This window comes from Heloderma suspectum, chromosome 4 (assembly GCF_057233095.1).
Source record: "Heloderma suspectum isolate Gila_16-S chromosome 4, 16-S_ref, whole genome shotgun sequence".
Classification (NCBI taxonomy): domain Eukaryota; kingdom Metazoa; phylum Chordata; class Lepidosauria; order Squamata; family Helodermatidae; genus Heloderma; species Heloderma suspectum.
Window position 1 is genome coordinate 103822811 of NC_139461.1, and position 15680 is coordinate 103838490.

General features: G+C 44.6%; 1 protein-coding gene across 10 annotated transcripts in view; it reads right to left on the reverse strand.

Annotated features, from left to right (window-relative positions):
- Positions 1–15680, reverse strand: part of CDKAL1 (CDKAL1 threonylcarbamoyladenosine tRNA methylthiotransferase) — a 461612-nt gene that overhangs the window by 211594 nt on the left and 234338 nt on the right. The window lies entirely within an intron of this gene.

The window sequence follows — 15680 nt, forward strand, 5'->3', positions numbered from 1 at the left end:
TGAGGATGGCAGTGGATGGAAACAGCCATTCATTTTCCTGATACTGTCACATTTTCTCATTTCTGAATCACAGACTTAATCTATAAACCTCCTTCTATGACAGGAGTAGGAATGGGTGAATCAGTCTTATTTATGGTCTGTTGCACTTTCACATGTGTTCATCCTTAAGTCCAGTGTGGCCAGCCTTGCTGTTACTACACCATTCATTCCATCAGTGCAGCCTTCCCCAACCTGGTGACCTCCAGATAGGCTACACTGCAACTCTCATCATCCCCAGCTGGTATGGCAGACATTATTGCACATGGGAGACTGTGTGTGTATATTCTGAGCTTGATTTTGTGAAGTGGAGTTAAGGTGAGCCGATGGCGTGGAGCCTCTGCAGTCCATCAGATGGGCGTTTGTGCTATTCTGGGATATACTTGGTTTCCCAAAGGAGCTGTTCACTCCCACATTAGAAGAAAAAATCACATGAGGCAGGAAGGCTAAGGTACTACTACCCTGCTCCTCAAAACACACCTCCCAATTGGGCAGATATCAAAAGCTTGATTTTCCACTTAGCTTGCACTAGTTAAAAATCAATGAGTAAACTAATCTCAATGCAGAAAACTCTCAGGTCATCTACATTATTAATAAGCAATGCAACAGAAACGTGTTTTTGTTCACCTGTCTCTATTGCATTTCCAAACAATTCTGAAATGAAAGGTACTGAAGCATGAAGATTGCAGGCAGTCAATGCATTCTGAAATCACAGTATGGGGAATTAGTGGAATTCTTGCCTCCTCTGGCACAGTGAACTTTCCTTGAAAGCAGACTACAAATTCACAGGGGTCCCTTGCCTTCAATCAAGAAAATGCTTAAAATGACCCCCATCTGCCATTTTAATGTATTCCGCCCAAAGACTTCCATAAATATTTAATGCAAGAAAGGGACTGTTTAAACACAATGAATAGCTTGTGAAATTAAAGTTGGCTGATGGATTACACCAAGTAATAACATTGTAAACAATGTTAGAGAAAGCACAGGAGCAGGACACACACACACACACACACACACCTTGCCTTCTCTTCAGTTAGAGGAATCGGAAAGGTACTTAAAGCACTATTAAGTTAAATAGTTAGATAATGGTTTAGGTCCAAACCTATCCCCCTCCCATGTGCAAACTGAAGGCATTTCTTCATGCACATACATATGTGTTTGTCATCCCACCCACCCACTGCTAGGGATGTCAGAGGATGGAGCGGCTGGGGGATGGAGCTTGATGAGCTTTTGTCGGTTCAGCCCCCAGACTCTGTTCCATTTTCTGCTAGCTGACCTGACTCGGTGTGCAATGAGTTGGGCCAGCTGGTGGAACTTCTGTAACTGGGGGGGGGGGTGTGTGTTAAAAAAACATTTGTGCAAATTCTGGTAGCAAATTGTGCAAATTTGCATAATCTGTGCAAATTTCTGCTGTGAATTGTGCAAGTTTGCACAATTTGTACAAATTACAGCCATGATTTGCACAAATTATCCAAATTTGTGCAATTTACAACTGAAATTTGCACAAATTAAGAAAATTATTACTGCAATTTGTGGAAATGGCACCCACAGGCACCATGTTGGGGATCCTGGGGAAATGGCGATTTTAGGAAAAAACCCTCAATTAAGTTCCTGGATTTCAGGGAAAAGCCTGTGGCTTGGCTTACAAATGCAAGCTGAGCCAGAGGCTCCAGGGAAATCCAACAAGCCACCAAAAGTCTGGATTTCCCTGAAGCAGCCATCCCTGCTCGCAGCTGCAACCTGACGCCTCCTACAGACACATTACAGAGGATCCCCAAATCTTCAGAAAGAGCAAGCAAAAGAAACCTTGTGATACTTAGGATCCAAGCCTTTGGCTACTAGTACTTTTTTCAATTTTGGACAAGCTTTCCATTCTTCCTGCATGTTTGAATGTACAATACATGTTCGTTTTGCATGCAGAACATACTTTAGTAAAACCATTCATAAAAGTCTTTTTACTTTGTTGCTATCTTAATGAACAAGATGACATATCATTATAGCGAACTACTAGTGAAATAAATAACAGTTTTTAGAGAAACAGCAACCAGCATACCCTGCCAAAAATTTGATAGAGAAAGTAAGTGAGCTGATTTTATGTTAGGTAAACAAAGTGGACATAAAGGAGTGAGGCACTGATACAGAATATAGTGGCATTCCACTATATTCAAGGATTTTTTCTTGAAATATATATAAAAATCCAGGAATCAGATTTCCAATTTTAGATTTATACTAGTGTATCGTTATTGTCACAATCCATTGCACACTCCAAATAAAAGCATGCTCATAAATTCAACATACAATACAATCTAGGAGAATTGAGTCACTTCTCATGCAAGACGCATGGTATGTCTTGGGTACAGTCAACAGGTAAGCTCCAGCACCATGTACACATTACGTAAACGTTACCAACCAGTATGAGAATAAGAAAACAGAAAAAGTGATTTACTGGCAAATGTTTTAAGAAAACACATGCTTTTTAAATGTTTATTTCCCATAGCATTGTTAGAAACCGCCCCTTAGGTTCCTCAGCATTCATAGTCTGAACTGAGGCATTCTTGTTGTATAAACAAAAGAAAACATCCAAGGACAGGACACAGACACACATGAGGAGGGAACCAAAAAATGAAAAAAGCAGGGGCTGGGGAAGAAGGGGCATTTATCTACAAGGCCTGACAAGGGAGAGAGGCATATGCTGAGTTGGGCAACTCAGGGGGTGGGGGAGGTGCCACCATAACTGTGGTCACGGGCAGGGGGAGGTATGGCATTGGGGGATTAACAGGCCAGCTGAGGAGAAGACGGGCTAGACACCTTACAGCTGTCCCCTCTTCTGGTTCTTCCCCCAACCTGATGGTTCCTGGCAGCCTTACCAGTCTGCCCTCGGGTCTGGTGGTGCTGCTGCTGAATGCCAGGTCGGCCCAAAATAAAATCTCCCTCATCTATGCTTTGATTGTGGATGAGGGGGCTGACCTGGCATGTATTACTGAGACCTGGGTGGGGGAACTGGGAGGGGTCACTCTCTCCCAGCTGTGCCCCCCTGGGTACTCAGTGCAGCACCAACACCAACTTGAGGGTCAGGGAGGGGGGGTTGCCGTGGTCTATAGGAATTCAATCTCCCTCTCCAGGCTTCCTGCTCATTCGAGTGCAGATCTTGAGTATTTGTACCTTGTGTTGGGTACCCAGGACAGATTAGGGATTCTGTTGGTGTACCGCCCACCCCGCTGCCCATCAGACTCCCTGCCTGAGCTGACGGAGGTGGTCTCGGACTTGGTGTTGAGGACCCCCAGGATGATGGTCCTGGGGGATCTCAACTTCCATGCCGAGGCCGCTGTATCCGGGGCGGCTCAGGACTTCATGGCCGCCATGACAACCATGGGGCTGTCCCAACATGTCATCGGCCCAACGCATATAAAAGGACACACGCTTGATCTGGTTTTCTCGACTGGGCAGGAGGATGGTGATCTGAAAGTGGAGGAATTAACATCTGTCCCTTTGTCATGGTCAGATCACTTCCTGCTGAGGTTTAGACTCCTGGCGGCCTTTCCCCTCTGCAAGGGTGGGGGACCTATTAAAATGGTCCGCCCCCGGAGATTAATGGATTCCGATGGATTCCAGAGGGCTCTGGGGGATTTTCCTGCTGGTATGGCTGGTGCTCCTGTGACAAGTTTGCATGGCACTTTGAGGATAAAGTCGCTCAGATTCGTCATGAATTGGACACCACGATTAATGCAGTTCCATTGGTAGAGGCGTTCAGAGCACCGTCTGGTCCAGTTTTATTGGATGAGTTTCAGTTACTGAGGCCTGAGGATGCGGACAAGGTGCTTGGCCAAGTCTGATGGACCACTTGTGTGCTTGACCCTTGCCCTTCATGGCTTATTAAATCAAACAAGGAGGGGTTGTCCGGCTGGGTCCAGGAGGTTGTAAATTCCTCCTTGAGAGAGGGAGTGGTGCCTGCCGCTTTAAAAGAGGCAGTAATTAGACCACTCCTGAAAAAAACTAACCTGGACCCAGAGGATGTTAACACTTATAGGCCAGTGGCCAACATCCCCTTCCTGGGCAAGGTGCTTGAGTGGGTGGTTGTAGGACAGCTCCAGGCACTCTTGAATGAAACGGATTATCTAGATCCATTTCAATCGGGCTTCAGGCCTGGTTTTGGAGCGGAAACTGCCTTGGTCGCCCTGTGGGATGACCTCTGCCGGGAGAGGGACAGGGGGAGTGCGACCCTGTTGATTCTCCTGGACCTCTCAGCGGCTTTCGATACCATCGACCATGGTATCCTTCTGGATAGGTTGTCTGGGTTAGGAATTGGAGGCACTGCACTACAGTGGTTCCGCTCTTACTTGGATGGCTGATTCCAGAAGGTGGTGCTGGAGGATTATTGCTCTGTGCCATGGCAATTATGCCATGGGGTTCCACAGGGCTCTATTTTATCCCCCATGCTGTTTAACATCTACATGAAACCACTGGGGGAGGTTATCCGGAGGTGTGGGCTGAGGTGCCATCAATATGCAGATGACACCCAGCTCTACCTCTCTTTCTCATCAAAACTAGGTGAGGCAGTGGCTGTTCTGAATCAGTGCCTGGGCACGGTAATGGACTGGATGAGGGCCAATAAACTGAAACTCAATCCAGACAAGACGGAGGTACTGTTAGTGGGTGGTTCGTCTGCCCGGCTAGGTGATATTCAACCTGTTCTGGAGGGGGTTGCTCTCCCCCTAAAGGATCAGGTTCGTAGTTTGGGGGTGCTCTTGGATCCAGAACTGTCACTTGAGGCACAGGTGAACTCAGTGGCATGGAGCACTTTTTATCAGCTCAGGCTGGTATACCAACTACGCCCTTATCTGGACAGAGATAGCCTAGCTACAGTTATCCATGCTCTGATAACTTCTCGTCTGGATTACTGCAATGCGTTATACGTGGGGCTGCCTTTGAAAACGGTCCGGAAACTTCAGCTGGTCCAAAATAGGGCAGCAAGATTGTTAACAGGGACTGGCCTGCGAGCTCCTATTACGCCAGTACTTTTCCAGCTGCACTGGCTGCCAGTCCATTTCCGGGCCCAATTCAAAGTGCTGGTGTTAACATTCAAAGCCCTTAATGGCTTGGGGCCAGGTTACCTGAAGGATCGCCTCCTCCCATATGTGCCTGCCCGGACCTTAAGATCATCATCAGCGGCCCTTCTCCGTGAGCTCCTGCCAAAGGAAGTGAGGCGGGTGGCTACTAGGAGGAGGGCTTTTTCTGCTGTGGCACCCCGGCTCTGGAATGAGCTCCCTAGTGAGGTTCGCCTGGCACCTACATTGTATTCCTTTCGGCGCCAGGTGAAGACCTTTTTATTTTCCCAGGCATTTTAGCATTTTAGCTTTCTAAATTTTTATCTTTGCTGTTTTAAATCTGTATTTTAAACTCCTGCACTGCTGCTAGGTTTTATTGTGGTTGTATTGTTATATTGTGGTTTTAATGTTCTATATATTTTAAATTGTTTTATTGAGTGTTGTTTGGTTTTAATTTTTGTGAACCACCCAGAGAGCTTCAGCTATTGGGCGGTATAGAAATGAAATAAAAATAAATAAATAAATAAATAATGATTTCATTCAACCCTAGTTTCTTTTATTTTTTAAAGACCACACACTCAAAGCTTATTCACATGAGCATGTCTATCACTTGATTATCTCAATCAAGAGACGACTTCTGTATGTGAGGTGCACATCACAGATATAATGCCAGAAGTACAACTGTTATGTCTCCAGACATCACTTCAAAGACCATCTTTTTAAAGAAGTCACTTCACACATTTGCCTGTTATCCAATGTATATTCATCAACTAAGATAATCAAATGATATAGATGCAAATGTGAACCAGCCCACAGTCACTGCAAGATTCAACAAATGTTCAATCTAATCATCAACGTATATTTGGATAGATTTAATTTTTAGAAAATCTTCCAGGCACATATAACATTAACCACTTTGTCAAAAGGACCAAAAAAGCAGCCATACTTCCTGACATTCCATTTTTTTTTTATATTATTTATTTCATTTCTATACCGCCCAATAGCCGAAGCTCTCTTATAATAGCCATTAGTTCCCACAATCTAGAAAAATGGCTCAGTATAAGGTCTGGAAAAAGGCAGTGCTCAGTACAAAATTAAGACTACCAAGCATGGTCAAGACTATGAAACGAGGCCATGTTATGTTGATACCTAGGAGAACTGCAACTCTAACAAAAACCTCAGCATTACAAGCTTTTCCGAAGTCTTGTAAATCCAAAATGTTAGCTTTTCTCTGTGAGGCATTCTCTGTGAGGCAGAGAATCAAATCTGGTGAGGCCCCTGAAATTTTAGGAAAAAAGTGCCTTCCATTGCCCTGAAAGCTTTGCCATTAAGTTCCACACACTTCGTCTTATTCATTTATTTATTTTCATTTCTATACCGCCCAATAGCCGAAACTCTCTGGGCAGTTCACAAAAATTAAAACTAAAAAGTACACAGTAAAACAATACAAAAATATAAAAGCATTAAAACCACAATATAACGATACAACCAGAATAAAACCAGGATAAAACCTAGCAGCAATACAGAGATTTAAAATACAGATTTAAAACAGCAAAGCTAAAAGACTAGAAAGCTAAAATACTAAAATGCCTGGGAGAATAAAAAGGTCTTCACCTGGTGCCGGAAGGAATACAACGTGGGTGACAGGCGAACCTCACTAGGGAGCTCATTCCACAGCCAGGGTGCCACAGCAGAAAAGGCCCTCTTCCTAGTAGCCACCTGCCTCACTTCCTTTGGCAGGGGCTCATGGAGAAGGACCGTTGAGGATGATCTTAAGGTCCGGGCAGGCACATATGGAAGGAGGCGATCCTTCACATTACCTGGCCCCAAGCCGTTAAGGGCTTTGAATGTTAATACCAGCACTTTGAATCGGGCCTGGAAATGGACTGGCAGCCAGTGGAGCTGGGAAAGTACTGGCATAATATGTATGAGTTCACTGGCCAGTCCCTGTTAACAGTTTTGCTGCCCTATTTTGGACCAGCTGAAGTTTCCAGACCATTTTCAAAGGCAGCCCCCCTATTACATATTGCAGTAATCCAGACAAGAAGTTGTCAGAGCGTGGATAACTGTAGCTAGGTTATCTCTGTCCAGATAAGGGCGTAGTTGGTATACCAGCCTAAGCTGATGAAAAGTGCTTTGTGCCACTGAGTTCACTTGTGCCTCAAGTGACAGTTCTGGGCCCAAGACACTCCCAAACTACAAACCTGATTCTTTAGGGGGAGTGCAACCCCTCCAGAACAGGATGAATATCACCTAGCCAAGCAGACAAACCACCCACTAACAGCTCATGTGAAGATCTTCCTCTTATGCAAAGATCTACTTTCAAATAAAAGATCCATGTATACAAAGACACCATGTGTTCATAGATCAGTTATGGTTCCTTTGGTTGCTCCAACTGTTACTTGGATAACTGTGGTAATTCATAGAATCATAGAATAGTAGGGTTGGAAGGGGCCTACAAGGCCATCGAGTCCAACCCCCTGCTCAATGCAGGAATCCAAGTCAGAGCATCTCTGACAGATGGCTGTCCAGCCTCGTCTTGAATGCCTCCAGTGTGGGAGAGCCCACCACCTCCCTAGGTCATTGGTTCCACTGTCGTATTGCTCTATCAGTCAGGACGTTTTTCCTGATGTTCAGCCGGAATCTGGCTTCCTGTCACTTGAGCCCATTATTCCATGTCCTGCACTCTGGGATGATCAAGAAGAGATCCTGGCCTTCCTCTCTGTGACAACCTTTCAAGTACTTGAAGAGCGCTATCATATTTCCCCTCAGTCTTCTCTTCTCAAGGCTAAACATGCCCAGTTCTTTCAGTCTCTCTTCATAAGACTGTTTCCAGTCCTCTGATCATCTTTGTTGCCCTCCTCAGAACCCTCTCCAGTTTGTCTGCATCCTTCTTAAAGTGTGGTGCCCAGAACTGGACACAGTACTCCAGATGAGGCCTAACCAGTGCTGAGTAGAGGGGAACTAGTACTTCCCAGGATTTGGAAGCTATGCTTCTATTAATGCAGCCCAAAAGAGTACTGGCCTTTTTTGCAGCCACATCACATTGCTGGCTCATATTCCGCTTGTGATCGACAACAATTCCAAGATCTTTCTCGCTTGTAGTGTTGTTGAGCCACGTATCCCCCATCTTGTAACTGTGCATTTGGTTTCGTTTCCCTAGGTGCAGAACTTGGCATTTATCCCTATTAAATGTCATTCTGTTGTTTTCTGCTCAGCGCTCCAGTCTATCCAGATCACCTTTGAATTTTGTTTCTGTCTTCCAAAGTATTAGCTATCCCGCCCAATTTGGTGTCATCTGCAAATTTGATCAGCATTCCCTGCACCTCCTCCTCCAAGTCATTAATAAAAATGTTGAAGAGCACTGGGCCCAGGACTGAGCCCTGCGGTACCCCACTCGTTACCTCTTCCCAGTTTGAGAAGGTCCCATGGTGTCCAAGCACAGCCAGAACCTCTTCTTCATTGTATACCAGCCTTCACCAACCTGGTGCCCTCCAATGGCCATGCTAGCTGGGAATCATGGGAGTTACAGTCCAATGTATCCGGAGGGTACTGGATTGGGGAAAGCTGTTCTACATAGTACCTGGTCAATTATATTCTTTTTAAAAATCACTGACTGGGTTTGGACAACATGATAAGCCACAATGGGTTATTTAACCCACTGGGGGTTATCGTATTGTCTGCTGGGAATTTTTAAATCCAGGATAGCTTATTTGGCTAAAATAAGCCACTCTGATAACCCAGTCTGCAGTAAGGGTAACTTAACACATCATGGGTTATCATGTTGTCTGGCACTCACCGTGGCTTATTCTGATGCCAGCCAACTACAGAGTTGGCTGGCAAGAGCAGCCAAACCACTGCTGCTGCTCTGCTCCAGCCTGCAGAGCCCTTTTTCTGAGATCTGACAAGCAGCCCAGGGACAACTGCAGCCAAACAAGTACAGCCTTCCTTAATACAATTACAAAATGACAGCTTTCTCTGAGTACAATGACAGCCTTGCACTATCGCATTACCCCACTATAGTGAAGTTACACAATGACAATTATACAAGCACTTTAGTGATTTTGACACAATAAAGGCTTCATGCCAGCACTGGGTATGGGGGCATGAAGTCTTTATTTCCTATGGCTTTAGCACTATAGTGAACAGAAGCAGCTCCACCAGCAATGTCTGGGCGGGGGGTGTGTGTGTGAAATGTGCAACTCCACTTTACTGTCGATTCTGGACAATCAAGACATCTATACCAGCAATGGCTCTGGGGAGAAAATGCACAAGTGAGGATTTTGTCCCAATCCTGCAAACCCCCAAGAGTTTATTTGTGCCACCCCCTTTTTGTTGCACCTGAGATTTTCCCTTCTTTGGGGTAATTGTGCAGGGGTTTGATGGTGTGTCAGGCGCCTCCCAGCTAGGAAAGGTTGTGAATGAAGTTTGGTCCTGATCCTGCAAACTTCCAGCGCTTTAGAGCCACTACCCCCTTACCAGGGTGATGCTGGAAGTGCTGAATTAAGCCCCTGTACTTCACCCCACACCACTTCCCTCTCATTGGGATATTGTGGAAGTTTAAAACAGGCTGTTGTGATGTTGTCAATGGGTGAAACAGCGCCACTGCTCAGGCAGGAGGACTGCATCGGGACAAGGGATGGGGGATGACTCAGATTATGCACAGTAGCTTAAAAAGCTACTCACAGTAGCTTATTAACCTGGTTGTGTGGCAGGGCATTGTGGACTATTTCAAAAATAAGCTACTGTGTGTAGGTGATTAAGCCACCATGGCTGAAAGTGACATCTGAATGCAGCCAGTGTCTTAAAGTGCATATCAAGGACTGGAGAGAGGTTATAAATTCAGAGGTCACTATTGCATCCTTGAGGGAAGGGGTAGTTCCTGCAACTTGACGGAAGCAGTGGTGAGGCCACCATTGAAGAATCCTAGCTGCACTGGCTGCCAGTACATTTCTGAGCCCAATTCAGAGTGCTGACTTTAACTTTTTAAGGTATAAATGGTTTGGACCCATTACTTGAAGGACCGCCTTGTCCTGTACCAGCTTGCCTTCACTCGGAGTTCATGAGCCAGTTTTTAAAAATTGAATGACTAAAAAGCTTGGGGGAATACAAAGGTCTTCACCTGGTGCTGAAAAGACCACAATGTAGGCACCAACTGAAGGCACAAATATCTTGGCATTCCCTGTTCTATTGAACAAGGGTTGTTATTTCAGGGAAACAATCCTGAGATAAATTCTGAAGCTTGATCATGGAAATAAGAGAGCAGCTGTGATTTGACCTTGGCTTTATTTAGCAAGCTATAGGATCATGTTCTTTCTCCTCTTAGCTTTGATAATTCTGTCAAAAAGTTAATGTCACCTCTAGGCCAATACAATGTGAGACATTGAAAATATGAATCAAACTCATAGTGCAAGTTCACCCCAGGCTTATGCCAGCGGGTGCAATGTTTTGATCATGCATCACATCTTTTCTTTAGATTGATGTGGGAGGAACATTCAAAAGGTATTGCTATTGATAAAGAAACGAAAAGCAGAAAGTAGACTAGGGGTGTGTGTGTGTGTGTGTGTGTGTGTGTAAAGAATAGGAGGGGAAACAGAAAAGAATAACAGAGATGCTGAGAAGAATAAAATGAGGTCTAGACTAATGAAGGACTTCATCCCGCATCTGCAGCATTAAAGCTATTTTCAGTATTGGCCCCTGAATTCACCCAGCACTGCAAAAAAAGAAAAGAAACCTTGCTCCACAAAGACAGACCTTTGGAGGCACTACTTAGTGGCTGGGTGACCAGCCAGATGGGCGATTAATAAATTTAATAATAAATAAATTTAATAATAAATACTTATGTAACAAAATAAGCCTTTATCACCTTTCATTGAAGGCATGTGATAACACCATACGAGTCATACTCTTGAAAATATTGGTTTTGGGAGGTGGGAGAATTAAAATATTGGACAGGAGTGGCTCAATTTGCATAACTTAACATCAGGGCAAGGTTCAGAGCTCAAGCAGGCTCATTAATTTTGCACCAATCTATTCTGCATAAGAATGGGAGTTTCAGTAGATTGCTGATGGTTTCGAACCAAATATTCCCATGTAAACCAAATTATCTAATCAAAATCTTTTAAATGTTGATGTCTCTTGAAACACTCCCTGTATCAACAGCATTCCTCATATGCGCTTTTATTCAAGAGAACTTATGAAATGCTGGGGGGAAAAAAGACATTTGGGGAAAGGAAGGAACAGAAATAGACAAAGCTTCCTCTTAAAATTATATAGCCTGCTGATGGGTACAAGCATAATTTTTAAAATTAAAAATATATGGAGCACTACCATATATACCAATCAACCTATCCTTTGATTATTTGTTAACTTCTTATTCTCATGTCACAATCAAGTAGGAGAAAAACGCAAACTATTATTCAATGGTAAGGTAGTCCTATGTGTGTGTTTGGGGGGCATGTGTTAAATCAATTTTACTTTGATCTATTAACAGAAATGTCCAGGTAAATTAATCCATCCTTGAAGAAAAACAACAGACATTCTGCTGAAAAACTCTTCATTTCCAGTGTGCAAAAGAACACATTTAGTTTGCTATACCATACAAACTATGGTATGTGTCAGGAGAACCCTTGCTGCCTTCTGAAATCCCCAAGTAGCCAGAATCTAGGGATGTACGAAAGGTCCCTAGACCTTTCCGCGAATTATGCTGATGCTGGGGGGGAGGTGTTCTGTCCCTCCCCCTGGAATCCTGGCCGGGGGGGTGAGGCGCTCCATTCCTCCCCCCTGGAATCCTGACTGGCTGGCTCCACTCCGCAGGGATTCTGCGGAGCTGCCGGCTGGCTCCGCCAGCAGCCGGACATCCGGCTACTGGCTAGCAGGGACGCAAATGGCAGCGGCCGTAGCCGCCGCCATTTGCGTCCCTGCAGTCAGCCGTGATAGGCTACGTAAATGTTTTAAAAAAACATTGCTGATTTAAAAAAACAAAAACAAAAACGCTGATTTAAAAAAACAAAAACAGCTGATTTAAAAAAACAAAAACAAAAACGCGCGTATGCAAATGGCGGCGCCCATGGGCGCCGCCATTTGTGTTCCTTATTTTGGCACATCTTAGTCTACGTAAACATTTACGTAGACTAAGACGGTGAAAATAAGGGGAACGCAAACAGCGTAGACTTTTTTTTTTTTTTTACTCAGCCGTGATAGGCTACATAAACATTTACGTAGCCTATCACGGTGTTTTTTTTAAATCTAGCCGTGACAGGCTACGTAAATCTTTACGTAGCCTATCACTTTTTTTGTTTTTGTTTTACCTGGAAATGGCAGCGGCGGCAGCTGGTTGGAAAACCGGCCGCCGCCGAAGCCGCCAGGAAGATCCGCCTAAGGTAAGTCCCGTCCCGGGGGAGGCGGGGGGCCATTCCGCCACTGATTTCGGGGGGCCGAATGCGCTGGCATTCGGCCTCCCCGAGATCCGTGGCGGAACTTTCGTACATCCCTACCAGAATCAACATGCAGACGATAGGGCTCTTTTCCAAGGCTTTATTTACATTCAACCTAATGATGCTTACAGATGCTAATTGCCTGAGCCTGATGAGGGAAACTTAAGAGAGCTGCCTACCAGAGGTTTCTAGCCTTAGAGAAATCAGTTGGTCTCCATTTGGAGGGAGATGGCGGGAAGCCTCTGAACTTATGGGCTAGGAGAGAGTCCACCCCTTTCCCATGGGGCGTTGGGGCGCAGCTGTTGCCGTCACGCCAAGCGGGCTGAGCGCCTTCTCTCGGCACCCACCATCTCCTGCTTGTCCCAGCACCGGCGCCTAGCGTCCCAAAACTCCTGTTGTCCCTCCCCTCCCTGCCAGGGTCACTGCCACTCTCAGGAATGTGAGCAGGGAGGGGCTCTCCCGCCGGCTGCGCCTCTGAACAGCGTAAGGATTCCTCTCCCACGGTTTCTATCTCTTCCTCAGAATCAGAACTGCTTTGGGGCTCTCTGGGCTCCGATCCAACCCTGACAGTATGTATGACACAATATTTAGAAATAACCATCCTAACATATAATAACACAACATAAGGACAACCTTATTGATTTTACTGTTTTAAATATATTTTTGTATGTTTGTCGTCTGTACACTTTAAATGATCTTTATTGTGTTCTGAAATTTTTTAAGCCACCCTAGGAATTTTACTGAAGGGCAGGGTGTTCATCCCTAAAATAAAATAAAACTTTCGATTCACTTTTCCTCACTGGTTTCCAGGTTTATGTCCCCAAGAGACGCATAGTATAAAATCTGCAAACGTTTCACCATACTAAATACAACTGATATTTTAAAACAATGTTTATTTCTAACACACTTAAATTTGATGCCTCTAAAGGGGTGAGGTCAAACCCCTCAAAATACCAGCAGATTTTAGTTTAAAGCTCTTACTGCTGGTAACTAAGACTTAGGAGAAGCCCAACTTTTTAGAATGGAACCTGTATAAACACTAGGAGATCACTAAATGATTGGCAGTTGGGGAAAGGGTACATGGTCATCTGGGAAACCCCAGAGGGCCAGATTAGGCTGGATTTGACCCATGTGCCTCAGGTTCAACACCCTGGTCTAAACAAAAACACAGGTCATATCAGGGCCGGCTGGGAACAGTTCCACATGGTAGGAATCCATGGCCCTGTCTGAGCCTAGTCACAGAAATGTCACAGGATGCTCGACTGAGGTTAAACAGTTCTCTTGTTTTTATTTCAGTAGTTATAACAATAGGCCATGGTGGTTGCCTTTACCCCGTCTGCTGGCTCTTTTCCTTTCCCTTAAAATCTGAGTGCCTGCAGTCTCTCAATCCTTGCTCTATGCAGCACCTTAGTTTTTGCAACACAGTTTCTTTTCGTGCCTTTAGTTGCTTTCATCGGAGTTCTCTCCTCCTCTTGCCAGTGTCTGCTCCTGGCTTGGGCTTCAATCTTGGCACTCCTCCATGAGTCCCACTCCCTGGCTTGAGGGCTGTCTCTTTTTAACTCAACCTCCCTCCTTTTTCTGTCACATGTTCTTCTTCCTCTTTCTCCTTTATATGCTGGGTCAAAGGACCCTGGCAATCTCTGGCATCCCCTCCCTTCCTTTAACCCTTCCCTTGCTCAGACTCCATGTTCTGCCCTACCCCACCAGGTGTCTTCAACTTCCTTCTTTTTCCTCCTGCCATGGTTCCTAGTCTTCATGTCAGAATGTCTGGCTGACCTTTAAGGCATCACTGTCAGCTTCAAACCCAGTGAAACCTGGGTCAGCCTCCAATGGATTCCTTTGCTTGGTCAAAGCATATTACTTCAATTTCTTGCATACAAACAAGAATTTGTAAGAAGCAAGGAAGAACCACCAATATAGGTTACTGATGACATGTACCAGTCCAGACTGAAATATTTAGGGCAGCCCAGCTGGCTTTATGGCATAATGGCCAAGAGACGCTGAAACATCCTGAATGTTATTTCCTTTGGACTTCCCTAAGAAAGCCTGTAAAGGCATAATGCCTGAAGTGTGGCTGTTCCTGACCCCTTCCTCTCATCTTGTTCTCATTTATCTCCACATTTTTTTTTTATCTTACCTGATCGAACATCCTTCTATTTCTTTGGTGCACTGTGGTTATCAGGCTGGGGCCATCACCCCACTAACTAGGAACACAGGAAGCTGCTTTATACTGAGCCTGACTATTGGTCCATCTAGCCCAGTATTATCGACACTGACTGACAGCAGTTCTCTATGGTTTCCGACAGGAGGCTTTTCCTGCCCTACCTGGAAATGCTGGGGATTGAATCTGGAACCTTCTTCATGCAAGGCATGTGCTCTACCATTGAGCTGCGGCCCTCTCAAGTAGCAGCACTAGTCATGGTGGGGACAGGTGGCCCTTGTTGCCACACCCCTTTCGGGGTTCCATGCCACACACTGATTCTGACAGAAAGGTTTGTGATATCACTAGTACTAAGCCTTCATAATTAATTAAAACACCATTACTAATATTTGTATAAGAGCTGAAGATGAGGTAGAGTATAGTTTTATTATTTATTCAGCAATATAGATAAGGAATACAAAGCAGAGTTCACCAAGTACTGTATACAACTCTTGCTGTCCAAGATCATCAAGCCACTGAGCTGTATTTCTACAAAATGCCTTCAAGTAGAAACACCTGGAAAAGATTAAAGGCTCTACCAATGAAGAGGGTGATATCTTTTCCAGAGATTTGAGATCAAAGTGAAGAGGTCCCTGCACACAAGTCAAAACTTTTTTTTAATGGTTTTCATTTTCAAGGTAAGCAGTCATATCCTTTGGTAAATAAGAATTGGTGAACTAAGGCGGCAAGATGCAATGCTTTTCAGCATATAACAACAAGCTCTTACATACACATGATCTTGAAGAAATGTTTCAAGAGTTTATCTCATTCTGAGAAAAACCACTGTATACACATATGCACATACCCACAGCGCTATGCAGAAACCACTCCCATTATGCCACAGTCAATGGTTACAAATCAGACATTATGGCATGCAGCACTGCAAAATCTGAAAAACGTAAGGATGAGAAATACTTTTCAACTTCAAATGAAATATTCTATAATAAACTAGGGGTTATGTTG